Source organism: Lithobates pipiens, unplaced genomic scaffold (assembly GCF_037356315.1).
Source record: "Lithobates pipiens isolate NorthernLeopardFrog02 unplaced genomic scaffold, aLitPip1_a1.2 Scaffold_18, whole genome shotgun sequence".
Lineage (NCBI taxonomy): Eukaryota > Metazoa > Chordata > Amphibia > Anura > Ranidae > Lithobates > Lithobates pipiens.
The window spans coordinates 330,348,462-330,356,181 of record NW_027507758.1 but is presented as its reverse complement, the minus strand read 5'-3'; the positions used below and the strand labels follow the sequence as shown (position 1 = coordinate 330,356,181).

Sequence of the window (7,720 nt, the reverse complement as noted above, 5' to 3'; positions counted from 1 at the left end):
TTCAGGTACGCCTAAAAAACTGGCAGGTGCATCCGTTCAGTCCGCCTGTGTGAAAGGGGCCTAACAGCCAAATGAAGGAGTGCTAATACTGGTCAATGCATGGGAGAAGTATCAATGTAATAAACCAGTGGCTTCTACTTACCATTAACTACTAAGTGACTATATCTGTATATTTTTGGCTCAGTAGGTTTTCACTGAGTCTTTGTCCAATCATCAGCAGTAAACAGTAGTACAACATGGAGGCCACAACCTAAAAACGAGCCAGCCAAGTATAAACCTCCGTGTAGACTTCAGTGACATTTGAGTAGACTCAAATTTATAGAAAGACTGTTAGGTTGCTCGGCTTCTGTAAGTAACCCCTGGTAGCCTAGGCTAGGATTGAAGAGCGGAGGTCCCTTTCACCGGTGGACAAAACATTACACATACACGCTATTGTACGTGAATAATGAATGTGCCTATTGAAGCACACACAACAATTTTATTTAGTTTGAACAGAAGGACAGCCCTGTGGTTTAACCAATCAGGGACTGCCACATAAAATATGCAAGATAGTATATTTTACTACGTCATCTTGGTTTTTTTGTACAAGCAATTTCTGCCTAGTAACAAAAAGCTAAATATATATTCACAGTTTAGAATGTTTCTTAGATGTAATCCAAGATAGGCCTGTGGTCTAACGCCATGAAATTACTTCTGCTATTAAAAGGAAGTAGCTTAACCACATCCAACTGTTCTGAACAGATAACTAACCTTGTGATAAAATACCTTGTACAAGCAAAAAACACATATGACCTTAAGCAATAGGTTTCTATGTCATGCTAACAGTAATTTTCCAATACCCAAAATGGATGTCTCTTAACAAGATGGTTCCCTCATTTACCTTATAATCCTCCCTTTGATCATTCTGTGATTTACATAATGATCATTCCTTTTCTAATTTAATAGCACAGGCTTCATACTCCGAACCCTTGTGCTCTTGGTTTCTATACCATACCGTTGGATCCTTAACAATGGAAGTGAGTTTCAGATCCTTCGGAGCGACCGTGTTTCCCTTTTTACATAAACATTTGATTATCTTATAACAGGCATATAAAAATAGAATGAAGAGAATCACAGTGACAATTGTCATGGCAGCATTTCGGAGCCAAGATATTAATCCCCCAAAACTAAAACTGCTCGAGAAGGGATCCCAGTTTTTTCCTATGTTCCTTGCCTCTTTCTGTAGTTTATTTACCTCTTCCCTGTGTTGGGCAATAACGTCATAGTAGTCTGGGACTTCGATGCTGGTATTATGAATCCAGGTACAGCACTCATAATCCTCAGTAGTCTCACAGAGGCCAGTAAGGGCTGCACTCATACTTTCTATAGCCAACTCATGTAGTTCTAGTTGCTTCCTAATTGCCCTAGTTTCTAGATTTAGTTTGGTTATGTCATCAGAATTTTCCTCCAGAATCTCATCAATTATGCCAGTGTAATTATTTAATCTTTTCATTAGGTCAATTCCCCACCCTGTCCAGGAAGGGAACCATGCCCAGGCCATATCTTTTTCTAAAAACAATTCTCGTTTATTACGGTGTCTAAGGGGATATCTAGGATGCATGCTGGCTTCAAGGAGGTGACTTCCCTTGTTATCCCCTAATACCCCCATGATAGGAACCAGGGCTGCAAGGTAACACCACCCCTGGGGTTTGGTTGGGATCCAGGGGTGACAGAGTTTGCCGCAGCATATATATATGGTATTTCCTAGAGCTAGGGGTCGTTTATGGAACACGTTCCTAAGAGTATCAGAAAGGCCAGAGAGCACCAGTATTGACATTAATTGGTGTATTGTAGTCTTGGTACTGGAGCTAAGAAAGTCTAAAAAGGTGGCATTTAGGGTGGGATCTGAAGTATGGAAGAAAGAAGGACTGTTAAATGATGTCATTGAAATGTTAAGTTTTGCTTGTTTGCAAACCTCGGCTCCATCTGTGGTGTTTCCCAGTCGGAAACACCAGTCTGGGAAGTGGCTTCTACCTATAATTTGGAAAGTGAGGGTTTTATTTGGACGGGTCCTAGTAACATTCGTTAGGACGATAGGGGGTGTTCCATTAAGGAGGGGGGTAAAATTCAAGGGGACTGCCATGAGAGGGATTCTAGCTGTACTGGGATGTAGCTTGCTGCAAATCCAGCATTTCTCAAAACCAGATTTTTGAGCATAGCTATATTTGAATTTTAGTAGTAACATCTTGTTAGTCAGTCCCTTAGGTGACTCATTAACGGGTACAATACTTCTACTATGTCTTTGGCCGGGGGTATTATTCATCTTAGGTGGTCCACATATCCCTTTTAATAGACCTAAGTCTTCTGGATGATATATACAGTTGGCTATAAACCATGTGGGCAGGAATACAAATAGTACCAGACTACCCCAAAGGCATACAGCCTTCCCTGACACTGATGGAGAAAGCATCTTTGTTTTTTTTTAAAGTTCTGATTATTTGTTATCTAAGAGTTCTGTTCTTCTTCTTCGTTTCTCATCCCGGCAGTTGTTGGCTCTGTTTTGTCCTTTTGAGGGGTGTGGGATCTTCCAGGGAAATTTGTTCTATGCCTCTCTGAACTTCTTGTAGATCTTGTTCTTGGGAGTTGCTGCTCTGTCACTGCCAGGGGCTCTGGAGTCGAGGGAAGCTGGGGACACTTTTTAAGACGGCTGGCGTGGATCCAGGTGTTTCCTAGGTCTGTTAACACTGCGGTCCTGGATACCTTTTCCACCTTCCATGGTCCTGAGAAAGCCGGTCCGATACTCTTTCTTTGTGCTAATTGTTTGATCAGCACTTTATCCCCAGGGATGAAGGGATGCGTTGGTTCTGTGGGAAGAGGGAAAAAAGGTGACAGAAACTTGTTCGTTTATTTCGTGGAGCATACTTACCAGATTTTTCACGTACATTTCCTGTTGGGAATAAATGTCAATATCAGTGTCTTGGTCTAATGGGGGTAATTCTATGTTTGCGGGGATTCCCATGAGGACCTCAAAGGGTGATAGTTTTGTTCTTGCATGTGGATCTTCCCCTCTTTTGACCAAAGACCTTCAGGGTCTTTGGTCAATCCTTCCTTTGTCCAAAAATGGACATCATCTTCTGTGGCCATTGATTGCATCTGTGCTATGACAGTTTTAAAGTTAGGTGCTGCGAAGTGTTCCTTGAAAAACATTGTTGTGGGGGCAGGTGGGTTAGGGGAAAAGGCAGCAGCTCTTTTAGCTTCTCTGTCAGCAAAAGCATTCCCTTTTGAAACACGACTGCTGTCAGAGGAGTGTGTCTTTACTTTAATTATGGCTACCTTTTTTGGAAAAAGAATGGCTTGGAGGAGAGCACTAATCTGTGTGGAGTTGCCAATTATTTTGTTGTCTGCGGTTTTAAAACCTCTATTGGCCCATATCACACCAAAATCATGCACCACTCCAAAAGCATATCTACTGTCTGTGTAGACGTTCACCTCTTTACCGGTGAATAGAATGCAGGCCCTAGTGAGGGCTTCTAACTCTGCTACCTGGGCTGAAGAAGGAGGTAATGATTTTGCCTCCAGTACGATGTCTGGTAGTTGAACAACTGCATAACCGGTTAAAAAGGTGGAGTCAGAGGGACGTGAGCAGCTACCGTCAACGAAAACATCCTCTGCACCTGAGATAGGGGTGTCAGTGAGATCCGGTCTGGGACTGGTAATAGCAGCAACCTTTTCCGAACAGTCATGTATAATGTCTGGGTCATGTGGTAAACGCAACATGGAATGCAAAAGGCGCACAGCGGGGTTGCTGGCAGGCACATATTTGAGTGTGAGGTTATCAGTGTTCATCAGTGTTATCTCATAACCACTAAGTCTTTGCGAGGTCATATGTTGGGTATTCATGTTCTGAATAAGATGCGTGACTGAATGAGTGGTATAGAGAGTCAATGGGTGACCTAGCACTAATTTGTTTGCATCTTGTACAGCCATTGCACAGGCAGCAAGATTTTGGAGACAGGATGGCATTCCCTGTACTTGGATGGGGAGTTTTTTTTAGATAGGTAGGAGACAGGGCGATACCCTGTTCCATGCTGTTGTGTTAGCACGGCGGCAAAAGAGGTCCCCGAGACTACACAGTATAGTTGAAAAGCTTTACCATAGTCTACCAACCCTAGGGCGGGAGCATTTGACAGACTGTTTAATAGAGCTTGAAAAGCTTGTAGTCTGTCTTCAGTCCAATCTATTAATTTAGGGGCTGTCGAGCCAGTAGCCTCTCTTAGGATACTATCATAATGAGAACAGTCAGGGATCCATTGGCGGCAATATACAATTGCACCCAAAAATGAGAGTAGGGCGGCCTTGTCTTTTGGGGGACTGAGAGCTCGAAGGGCTGCGGCACGTTTGGGGGACACTAGCCTTGTCCCTTCCTTTAGAATGCACCCTAGGTATTCTACCTGTGGCTGGCACCATTGTATTTTCTTCCTTGAGGCTAGATGCCCGGCGTGAGCTAGGTGTTGTAACAGTGATGTTGAATCGACCGCACAATCTTCAGCAGTTCGACTGCACAGGAGCAGGTCATCCACATACTGTATTAGTACCGACCCACGCTCAGAAGTCCAAGACTTGACAGTCTCGTTGAGTACCATAGAGAAGGCGGCTGGACTGTCTACATACCCTTGCCAGGTTAGTTGGCCCCCGGCCCAGGAGAAAGCAAACATAGGTTGGGCTTCCTCTGCAATGGGAATGCTAAAGAAAGCATTCGCTAAATCAATTACTGTGTAGCATAGAGAGTCTGCCGGTATGCATGAAAAAATAAGTGATGTCTGAGACTAGGGGTGGGAGGGGAATCACTTGTTTGTTTACTGCTCTGAGGTCTTGGACGAGTCTCCACTCGCCACTGGCCTTCTTTACAGGGTAAATGGGTGTGTTCCAGGGACTGATGATTGGTCTCAGGATACCTTTTGATATGTAATCATTAATTTGAGGGGAGATGCCTTTGACTTTCTCTGGGGGTAGGGGATACTGTTTTTGATATTGTATCCCTGCATCTGACCGCATTTGGGGTGCATATGGTGTGCAATTAATAAAGCCCACACTACCTTTGTTTTCTGCCCAAATTGTGTGATGGTCAAGGGAGGAAGGTGTGCATGTCTTTTTGGGAACCCTCTGTGTGCATGTCGCTTAGGGCCATGTAAGTCACATAATGGTGAACTAGCGGTAAGGGAACCTTCTTTATTAAACTTAATGGTAATACACAGTTGTGCCAAGAGGTCCCGTCCCATAAGGGGCACAGGGCATGAGGACAAGACGGCAAAAGTTTGGGTACATAATTTCTGTCCTTCTGGAGTGGCTACAGTCAGTGGTGGAGTGATGGGATGGGTGACAGGTGTCCCATTAATACCAACAGAGTTTCCCTCGGTGCATTATTTGTGGCTGTGTAGGATATTGGGGTAGTGGTTGACGAGGGTTCTGGTATGGCAGATAACGGGGATACTGTGGGCGGGTCTGGGGGTTAAATCCCCTGCCTCTGCCTCTTGCTCTAATCTGTCCAGTCCTATAAGGGCACTGGGATTTCCAATGTCCTTGCTGTCCACAATTGCCTATATTTTCCAAGGCATTTGTTCCATGCACAGAAACAATCCTTCATGTATTGTGGGTCAGCCCCTTTGCAGGGAGGATAAGAATGCTTATGTACCTGACAAATTTTACTGACTTCTTGCCAGTCTTCCTCTGAACAAGGACCTTGGGGTCCTGGGTCATGTATCCCCAATTGCTGACACCTTTCTCGGACTTGTGTCCAAAATGGTTCTACCTGGGGGCCAGGGATCATATTACTGACAAATTCATAGGGTGATGGGGTGGCCATGGCTTGGGTTGCTGCAGAATTCCCCATCTAGTAGTCTGGGCAGTGTGTGTCTAGTGGCAGGACACAGGTGATAACACCCGGTTTGTCCAACAATCCGGTCTCTGGTCTGGGAGTAGGATCCCTGATCTTTTTTGGGGCAGATGGACTTATATAAAAACTATGAAGATTCACCCTTAATATATGATAAAGGGTAAATTTTTCCTGGTGGCGGGATATACCCCTCTTACACCAAGTCTGCAAGAGAACCCCCCTGGTCTGGTGGTCAGTAAAATCCACTTGTCATCTATTCTTAGGAAGAGTAGACCTAACGTGCAATGGGGGCAGGCGGATGCTATGTCACTACAAGAGGGCTCCTCATATTCTGCACTCATTTAAACAACAACAATTATTTTCCTTATACTCTATATTAAAACTTATACTCTATATACTTACACGTGTACCTAGAGAGAAACAGACATATTCTTAATATACTTTAAGACATGAAATAACCGTATTGCAATACATTTATCAATTTATAGTGCACTTTTTTTTTTTTTAAAAAATTTTTTTCAAATGGGCGTCCACTCCACCAATCCCTTTGTCACGGGCGTAATCTACTACTTCCCGTGTTAAAAATACTATCACCAATAGTTTTAAGTCAGACCAACCTAGTCGGACTCCCCTAAACCTATAAATTCCTTGCGAGCCCTTTTCACCTCCCGAGTGACCAGCCTAGTCCATCGCGAAGGCACAGTTACTTCTTTTAATTTTAAACTAAGTTCGTAGCGGCCGCCCGGACAGAGTAAGTGTTTACACCATTCACCAATCAGGTAAAAAAGAGTAAAGTGACTTACCTGTCGCAAGACGAGACGAACCCCACTTTGCTGGTACCAAAACTGTTAGGTTGCTCGGCTTCTGTAAGTAACCCCTGGTAGCCTAGGCTAGGATTGAAGAGCGGAGGTCCCTTTCACCGGTGGACAAAACATTACACATACACGCTATTGTACGTGAATAATGAATGTGCCTATTGAAGCACACACAACAATTTTATTTAGTTTGAACAGAAGGACAGCCCTGTGGTTTAACCAATCAGGGACTGCCACATAAAATATGCAAGATAGTATATTTTACTACGTCATCTTGGTTTTTTTGTACAAGCAATTTCTGCCTAGTAACAAAAAGCTAAATATATATTCACAGTTTAGAATGTTTCTTAGATGTAATCCAAGATAGGCCTGTGGTCTAACGCCATGAAATTACTTCTGCTATTAAAAGGAAGTAGCTTAACCACATCCAACTGTTCTGAACAGATAACTAACCTTGTGATAAAATACCTTGTACAAGCAAAAAACACATATGACCTTAAGCAATAGGTTTCTATGTCATGCTAACAGTAATTTTCCAATACCCAAAATGGATGTCTCTTAACAAGATGGTTCCCTCATTTACCTTATAAAGACAAAATCAGCTTCCATATTCCATCCCACGAAAAGTACATTTATATTACTTTCGACAGAACTTGCATGGAATCAGATATGCACTAATAGCTGGGGGCAATTAGCTGATTAGTAGACACCCATATTAAGATAGATGGAATTATGCACGCTAAAAGACCTGTACTACTAGCCCAAGGCTATTTGATTTGTAAACCCCATATTTACATGCAGTAGCTTGCTTTAACTATAGGGTCGTCAAGGTATAGGTGGTGATAGATACAGAGTAATATATTTTCTCTCCAAAAAATAATCCAAATTAAATGGGTAATTGACCAGTGCTGGTTAGAAAAAAAATGTTGATTAACTGTTGATTATGCATTTTTTGTGCTTTTTGCATTATGCAGGTTTGACTTTGCACTACAGTCCATTCACCATGGTTTCCTATGGGACACGTTCTGTACTG

At 43.0% G+C, this 7,720-nt stretch overlaps 1 long non-coding RNA gene across 1 annotated transcript; it reads right to left on the bottom strand.

The window, feature by feature from the left end:
• Positions 1–443: 443 nt before the first annotated feature.
• Positions 444–7,271, bottom strand: LOC143988066 (uncharacterized). Its single transcript, XR_013276743.1, has 2 exons — positions 6,676–7,271; positions 444–2,843 (listed from the first exon to the last, which is right to left on the bottom strand). It is a non-coding gene; the product is annotated as an uncharacterized LOC143988066 (long non-coding RNA).
• Between the last annotated feature and the right edge of the window lie 449 nt (positions 7,272–7,720).